Below are 8,602 nucleotides of genomic sequence, written 5' to 3'. Positions count from 1 at the left end.
ACTTTCCTTCTGGGGGTGGAGCGGAGAGGAGTGGACCTGTGGGGAGAACAACGAGAGTGGAGCCGATAAATTGAGCCCAAGGATCGCGGCCCAGTCACTCATCTTCCGGGAGAGGACTGGATCTGTGGGGAGAACGCCGAGAGCAGAACCAATAAATTGAGCCCAAGGATCGCGGCCAAGTCACTCACCATCCGGGTGAGAAGCGGAGAGCAGTCCAGGCACGCCGGAGTTTGAAAACAAAGTGAGCAGTGATGTCACAGGAAGGCTGCAAGGTGATTGGTTGGTGAGTATCTGCTGTTAGGGAGTTACTCTAAATAGCTGGGTAAGTAACTAAAAGTAAAGGGAAAGTTCAACAGTTTTTTCAATAAAGGAGGTCGTGTTTTTGGGGGGAGAATCAAGGTCGCTAGTGTAAATAATGTAATTTTTGGGTAAGTTAAGGGGATAAATTAAGGGTAAGTCATGGCAGGGCAGTTCGGCAATGTGGAGTGATCCTCCTGTGCAATGTGGGAAGCCAGGGACACTTCAAGTATCGAGGGCGAACACGTGTGCAGGAAGTGTCTCCAGCTGCAGCTACTCGAATTCCACGTTTAGGATCTGGAGCGGCGGCTGGAGATACTGTGGAGCATCCGCGAGGCTGAGATCATCATGAATAGCACATATAGGGAGGTGGTCACACCGCAGGTAAAGACTGCTCAGGTAGAAAGGGGATGGGTGACCACCAGGCAGAGTAGAAGAACTAGGCATGTAGTGAAGGAGTCCCCAGGATCCATCTCCCTTTCTATCAGATTTTCCACCTTGAATACTGTTGGGGTAGATGGCTTCTCAGGGGAATGCAGCAAGAACCAAGTCTGTGGCACCACAGGTGGATCAACTGCACAGGAGGGGTGGAAAAGGAGTAGATGATCTATAGTGATAGGGGATTCTATCATAAGAGGTACAGATAGGCATTTCTGTGGCTGCAAACGTGACTCCAGGATGGTATGTTGCCTCCCTGGTGCTAGGGTCAAGGATGTCACAGAGTGGCTGCAGGACAAGGGGGCGGGTGAACAGTCAGAGGTCATGGTACACATCGGCACCAATGACATAGGTAGAACGAGGGATGAGGTCCTGCAACCAGAATTTAGGGAGCTAGATAGCAGATTAAAAAACAGGACCTCAAAGGTTGTAATCTCTGGATTACTCCCAATGCCACATGAGTATAGGAATAAGAGGGTAGAGCAGATGAATGCATGGCTGAGGATATGGTGCAGGAGGGAGGGCCTTAATTTCCTCGACCACTGGGTCTGTTTCTGACAAAGGTGGGACCTACCTGTAAAAGTTGGACGGGTTGCACCTGAACTGGAACGGGACCAACATACTTGCTGGGAGGTTTGCCAGTGCTGTTTTGGGGGGTAAGGGGGGGGTGGTTTAAACGAATTTGGCAGGGGGGTCGGATACAGAGTGGAGTTACAGTAGGGTGTTAAACACAGTCAAATTTAAAAGAGAAACTGAGTCAGTCTGGAAGGCAGAGCAAATATAGACCTGTTATGGCACAAGTGAAAAATGCAAGGCTGGATTGCATCTATTTTAATGCAAGGAGTCTTACTAATAAGGCAGATGAATTGAGGGCGATGATTAGCACATGGGATTATGATCTTATTCCGATCACAGAGACATGGTTGTGGGAGGGGCTGGACTGGCAGCTCAGTATTCCAGGGTACAGAATCTACAGGCAAGACAGGTGAGGGGGTAAAAGAGGAGGTGGCATTGCACTGTTGATCAAGGAGTCAATTACTGCAGTAAGGAAGGATGATATCTTAGAAATTCCTCAAATGAGGCCAAATGGGTAGAACTTAAAAACAAAAAGGGGACAATCACTGAGCTGGGAGTGTACTCCAGGCCTCTAAACAGACAGGAAGAGATAGAGGAGAAAATATGTAGGCAAATCTCAGAGAGGTGGAAGAATCTTCTTTTTTGGCCTCCTTGTCTCGAGAGACAATGGGTAAGCACCTGGAGGTGGTCAGTGGTTTGTGAAGCAGCGCCTGGAGTGGCTATAAAGGCCAATTCTAGAGTGATAGACTCTTCCACAGTTGCTGCAGATAAAATTGGTTGTCAGAGCTGTTACACAGTTGGCTCTCCCCTTGCACTTCTGTCTTTTTTCCTGCCAACTGCGAATTCTCTTCGACACGCCACACTTTAGCCCCACCTTTATGGCTGCCCGCCAGCTCTGGCGATCACTGGCAACTGACTCCCACGACCTGTGTTCAATGTCACAGGACTTCATAGCGCGTTTGCAGACGTCTTTTAAGCGGAGATATGGACGGCCGGTGGGTCTGATACCAGTGATGAGCTCGCTGTACAATGTGTCCTTGGGGATCCTGCCATCTTCCATGTGGCTGACATGGCCAAGCCATCTCAAGTGCCGCTGGCTCAGTAGGGTGTATATGCTGGGGATGTGTTGGAGATACGGTCCTGCCACCTGATGCCAAGGATTCTCCGGAGGCTGCGAAGATAGAATGAATTGAGACGTTGCTCTTGGCTGACATACGTTGTCCAGGCCTCGCAGCCGGAGAGCAAGGTACTGAGGACATAGGCTTGATACACTTGGACTTTTGTGTTCCGTGTCAGTGCGCCATTTTCCCACACTCTCTTGGCCAGTCTGGACAGAGCAGTGGAAGCCTTTCCCATGCACTTGTTGATTTCTGCATCGAGAGACAGGTTACTGGTGACAGTTGAGCCTAGGTAGGTGAACTCTTGAACCACTTCCAGAGCCTGGTCACCGATATTGATGGATGGAGCATTTCTGATGTCCTGTCCCATGATGTTCTTTTTCTTGAGGCTGATGGTTGGGCCAAATTCGTTGCAGGCAGCCGCAAACCTATCGATGAGACTCTGCAGCCACTCTTCAGTGTGAGATATTGATGCAGCATCGTCAGCAAAGAGGAGTTCCCTGATGAGGACTTTCCGTACTTTGGTCTTCGCTCTTAGACAGGCAACCTGCCACCTGATTTTGTGTGGAGGAAAATTCCTTCTTCTGAAGGGTTGAACGTATGTGAGAGCAGCAGGGAGAAGAAGATCCCAAACAATGTAGGTGCGAGAACACAGCCCTGCTTCATGCCACTCAGGATAGGAAAGGGGTCTGATGATGTGCCGTTATGCTAAATTGTGCCTTTCATATTGTCATGGAATGAGGTGATGATACTTAGTAGCTTTGGTGGACATCCAATCTTTTCCAGTAGTCTGAAGAGACCACTTCTGCTGACGAGGTCAAAGGCTTTGGTGAGATCTATGAAAGCAATATAGAGGGGCATCTGTTGTTCACGGCATTTCTCCTGTAGCTGGTAAAGGGAGAACAGCATGCCAATGTTGGATCACTCTGCTCGAAAGCTACACTATGCTTCAGGGTCGACACGCTCAGCCAGCTTCTGGAGCCTGTTTAAAGCGACTTGAGTGAAGACTTTCCCCACTATCCTGAACGGGGAGATTCCACGGTAATTGTTGCAGTCACCGCGGTCACCCTTGTTCTTATGGAGGGTGATGATATTGCCATCGCGCATGTCCTGTGTTACTGCTCCCTCATCCCAGCACAGGCAAAGCAGTTCGTAGAGTGCTGGAAGTATAGCAGGCTTGGTACTCTTGATTATTTCAGGGTAATGCTGTGCTTCCCAGGTGCTTTTCTGCTGGCGAGAGAATGAATGGCATCACTGAGTTCCGATTTTGTTGGCTGTACGTCCAGCTCATCCATGACTGGCAGAGACTGGGCTGCATTTAGGGCGGTCTCAGTGACAACATTTTCCCTGGAGTACAGTTCTAGGTAGTGCTCCACCCAGCATTCCATTTACTTCCGTTGGTCAGTGATTGTGTCCCCTGATTTAGATTTGAGTAGCGTGATCTTCTTGATGGTTGGCCCAAAAGCTCTCTTAATGCCATCATACATTCCTCTGATGTTTCCGGTGTCAGAGGCCAGCTGAATATGACTGCATAGGTGTTGCCAGTTGTCATTTGCACAGTGCCTGGCTGTTCTTTGTGCAGCGCTTCTGGCTGCTTTAAGAGCGACGGATGTTAACTCACTGGGGGCTTTCTTGTACTTCAACAGTGCAATGCGCGAAGCGGCTATGACAGGTTCCAGCTCTTCAAAGTGTGATTGAAACCAGTTTGCATTCTGCTTCACACGTTTGCCATAGGTGATCATAGCTGAGTCATCGATGGCATCTCTGATGTGGGCCCACTTGGTCAATGCATCCCCTGTAGGAGTGTTTTGAAGGACTTTGTCCAGTGAATTTAGAAACTTACGTAACAGCTGTGGATAAGAAATTCTGCTCGTGTTGATGCGCAGGCGGCCCTTCCGCTTGGAGTGATGCAGCTTCTTTGGTTTGAGTCGAACCTTGCTGCATACCACACACTGTACACCACACACATCCTTGTTCACTCAACACAGTATTGGACTGGCAGTGAAGGAAGCTTGTCTGCAGCTTGCTGTGAAATGGCATGAGACTGACATCTCTTGGTGTGAAATAGAACTGCAAGAGGGAAATTGATTGATAATAAAAAGCTCGGTGGGAATGTAAGTTGTGAGGGGGATACAAAGGGCCGGATTTTATTGGGTTCACACCCCCCGAGATTCTGGCCCTGCTCCAATTTTGGTCTTTTGAGCATCGCTGATTTTTATCGCTCCACCGCTGGCTGCTGTGCCATCAGCTGTCCAGGCCCGAAGCCTGAGATTTCCCTCCCTGAACTCTCCGCCTCTCGACCTCTCTTCCCTCCTTTAAAACACTCATGGAAGCCTACTTCTGTGACCAAGCTTTTGGCCATCTGCTCTAATACGGCCTTGTGTGGCTTGGGGTCCAAATTTGCTTTCCGACACGCCTGTGAAGTGCCATGGTACGCTGTATTACGTTAAAGGTGCTCTATAAATTTACACACAAATTGTTGTTGTTTTTGGTCTGGAATGTATTGCCTGAGAGGATGGTGGAAGGAGACTCAATCATAAGGTTGAAAAGGGAATTTCGATAAATAGTTGAAAGGAAATGAAAGAGCTGCCACAGGCACGATGGGCCGCCCTGGTTGTAGATGTCGTCGTCGTTATCCTTCCTTCTACGTGAGATGATGGACGTGCAGCAAATCCATTGGTGATGGGATAGTTTCCCATGGTGCACTTTGACCGATAGCTGAAGATGTCAATCTGTGAGAGGCAGGTTCTTCCACAAGTGGCACATATGAGGTGGGATTATCAGGTGTTGCTGTTTTCCATGTTGGCACCTGCTGTCAAGCTGCTGTCGTCACCGATCGTCATGGTGACGCACACACCAGTCCAGGGGTAATATCACCATTTCCCTCTGTTGTTGGCCAGTGTCTCCCATGTGTGAAAATCGATGTTTCAGGCCTTCATGTCCTGCTTGCAGGCATCCTTGAAGTGGGGCTTTGGGCATCTAACTGGTCTTCTGTCTCCGGCAACCTCCCCATACAGAATACCCTTGAGAATGTGTCATCTTCCATCCTGCAAACGTGCCTGAGCCAGCAAAGTCACCTCTGCTTGACGAGTGTGAGCATACTCGGGAGATTTGCTTTTGAAAGCATTGTTACATTTGTGATTGTGTCCAGTGTTTATTTGTGCAGTGTCTCACTGTCTTTTGCACAACAGCCTTGGCTAATTTCAAGTCATATAATGTTCCGGCTGCTGGTTTCATGTTGTGCATCAGGTCGGTTCTGCTTTTTGCTTCAATAACAGATGTCATCTCTGCTGAGTAGGTGGGGAAGAGACAGTTGCCCACCTCCTTCTGGAATGTGTCTTTGCAAAGCAGGAAAGCGATGCAGTGGTTTTTGTCGTGTTTCATCCCAAGCAGCTCGGTTACACAGGAGTCTGTGCTCTGCGGGCTGTTCCCAGGGATGCTCACCGAGATAAACATCAACTGCTGCTGGAGGACCATCAATTTGGTGATATACACTCTTTGGTCTGCCCTAAACTTGCTGGTCTTCCAGCGCAAAAAAGTTGTCCACGACCGAGTGTTGCAGACTGGCACATTCCAAGGTCCAGGACTACGTGCTGATGGACGCACTAAAGCTTGGGGTAGCCGCTGCAAAGGCTCAAAGTGGAAACACCATTGTGCAAGGTCCCCCTGCCATAGTGAACTGAACCCATGGGAAACCCCTCGGGCTGTATACACCAAATATGGTTTTGCTGTAAAATGTAAATGGCAGGTAAAATGGATTGGGAGGGTTGTGTGGCAACTCACTCCTGTATTGAAGAAAACTGATTTCTTTCACACTTTTTGGAATGTCATAGAGTCATGGAGAGGTACAGCACTAAAACAGGCCCTTCGGCCCACCGAGTCTGTGCTGACCACCAACAACCCATTTACACTAATCCTACATTAATCACATATTCCCTACCGCATCCCCACCTTCCCTCAATTCTCCTACCACCTACCTACACTCGGGGCAATTTACAATGGCCAATTTACCTATCAACCGGCAAGTCTTTGGCTGTGGGAGGAAACCAGAGCACCCGGTGGAAACCCACGCGGTCACAGGGAGAACTTACAAACTCCACACAGGCAGTACCCAGAACTGAACCCGGGTTGCTGGAGCTGTGAGGCTGCAGTGTTTTTTTTTCCAGATTTTTATGAATACAGTATATTTTGGAAAAACAAAATTCTTAATGAAGTAGGCGCAGTCGATGGGTGCACCGCCTTCACTATCTTTCACTGCCACCCTAACGGTGTTACGCACCCCCTGGCCTGGAGCTCTGGTGTTGGTTGCAGCCATTTTTACTTGATGCTTTCCTGGGACAAGTACTAAATCCTCAACTGACAGGGAAACCACCACCACGGTAGATCTATAGTCCCAAAGGGCGGAATGCCCTAAATACGGTGCTGAAACCACCTCCCACCCCCCCAAAAAAACACAAAAACAGCACCTGCATTATCAAACGCCACTGATCACGGTCTCTCCCCTGCCAGCTAAGTCCAAGCATTGAGGTGGAGAAGTGTGTACTTGGAGCTGCGAAGAAACGAGGACGAGTGTTTATAGCAAAAAATATTTGGGAGCAGAAACACTGTCCAGCAACAGCGAGTAAATTCTATTTTTGATTCATATAATCAGGGGTGAGCGCAAAAGCAGACCCCCAACTATCACAAATTCTGCAGTTGAGTATCCCACATTTGAAGACATCACAGGCATCAGCAAACCCACAGTACAATAGGTTAGCCTCATCCTGGGGGATCTTTATTCTTTATTTCCAAAATACACTTTATTCATAAAAATCTGTAACAATTACATTCCCAAACAGTTTAAAACAGCATCAAGTCAGAAAATACAAACAGTGCAAAGGTGATCAGTTTCCTTCTATACAATCATGAGTTGCCTCACAACTCTTCCATTTCATTGTCATTTTACATTTACAGCACACAGAATTTTCCCGATACAGTTCGAGGGGTTTCCCATGGATCCAGCCCCTCAGTTTAGCTTGGTGGGGGGACCTTACACTGTGGCCTTTCCCCATTGAACCTTTGCTGCGGCTGCCCCAAGCTGCGCCCCTCAGCACGTTGTCCTGGACCTTGAAACGTGCCTGTCTGCAACATTCGGTCGTGGAAAACTCTTTGCACTGGAAGACCAGCAAGTTTCAGGCAGACCAAAGGGTGTCTTTCACTGAATTGATAGTCCTCCAGCAACAGTTGATGTTTGTTTCAGTGTGCGTCCCTGGGAACAGTCCAGAGACTCCTGTGTTATCAAGCTGCTTGGAATAAACCAAGAGAAAAACCACTGCATTACTTTGACTTTTTTTTTGGATCATAGTTTTTTCTATGTTAGGTAAGGATGCTTTGAACTGTCACACACTGACACCTGACATCAAACACCACCTCTTACGGTTTCAATACACAGTTGTATAAATCATCTTGTCACGCTATTCAGAATCTGATGCTGCGTTGACATGGTAATTCTTCGCAGCTATTGCCCTGTATAATTTATTAGACCTTTCAAGAAAATACTGCATGTATCCAGGGCCTGCAATGCTCATGTGCATATTACCCTTGAAAGGATATCAACACGCTTCACCCCGCCGCTCAGTTGCCTTCCTTCAGGCCACCGGGAAGTAATTGTTTGCCTTCTCTTCCTTTGAAACACCATTCTGAGTCTGATACTTTGGAAAAAGCAATGGAGCAGCTCTGTAACACAGGAGTCTGTGCTCTACGGGATGTTCCCAGGGTCGCACACTGAGATAAACATCAACTGCTGCTGGAGGACTATCAATTCGGTGAAAGACGCCCTTTGGTATGCCCTGAACTTGCTGGTCTTCCAGCGCAAAGAGTTGTCCACGACCGAATGTTGCAGACTGGCACATTCCAAGGTCCAGGACTACATGCTGAGGGACGCACTAAAGCTTGGGGCAGCTGCAGCAAAGGCTCAATGGGGAAAGACCACTGTGTAAGGTCCCCCCAACAAGCTGAACGGAGGGGCTGGATCCATGGGAAATCCCTCGAACTGTATCGGGAAAATTTTCGTGTGCTGGAAAATGTACATGGCATGAAAAATGAAATGGAAGGGTTGTGAGGCAACTCACTCCTGTATTGAAGACAACTGACCTCCTTTGCTCTGTTTGTATATTTTGACTTGGTGCTGTTTG

The 8,602-nt window shown here is 48.2% G+C and overlaps 1 non-coding gene across 1 annotated transcript; it reads right to left on the bottom strand.

The window, feature by feature from the left end:
* Positions 1 to 7,077: 7,077 nt before the first annotated feature.
* Positions 7,078 to 7,244, bottom strand: LOC137345348 (U1 spliceosomal RNA). The gene has a single exon (XR_010968576.1). It is a non-coding gene; the product is annotated as a U1 spliceosomal RNA (small nuclear RNA).
* Positions 7,245 to 8,602: the final 1,358 nt, after the last annotated feature.

Source organism: Heterodontus francisci, chromosome 28, assembly GCF_036365525.1.
Source record: "Heterodontus francisci isolate sHetFra1 chromosome 28, sHetFra1.hap1, whole genome shotgun sequence".
In the NCBI taxonomy this organism is placed as follows: Eukaryota; Metazoa; Chordata; class Chondrichthyes; order Heterodontiformes; family Heterodontidae; genus Heterodontus; species Heterodontus francisci.
The sequence above is the reverse complement of the archived record's forward strand: the minus strand, read 5'-3'. Positions and strand labels throughout refer to the sequence as shown.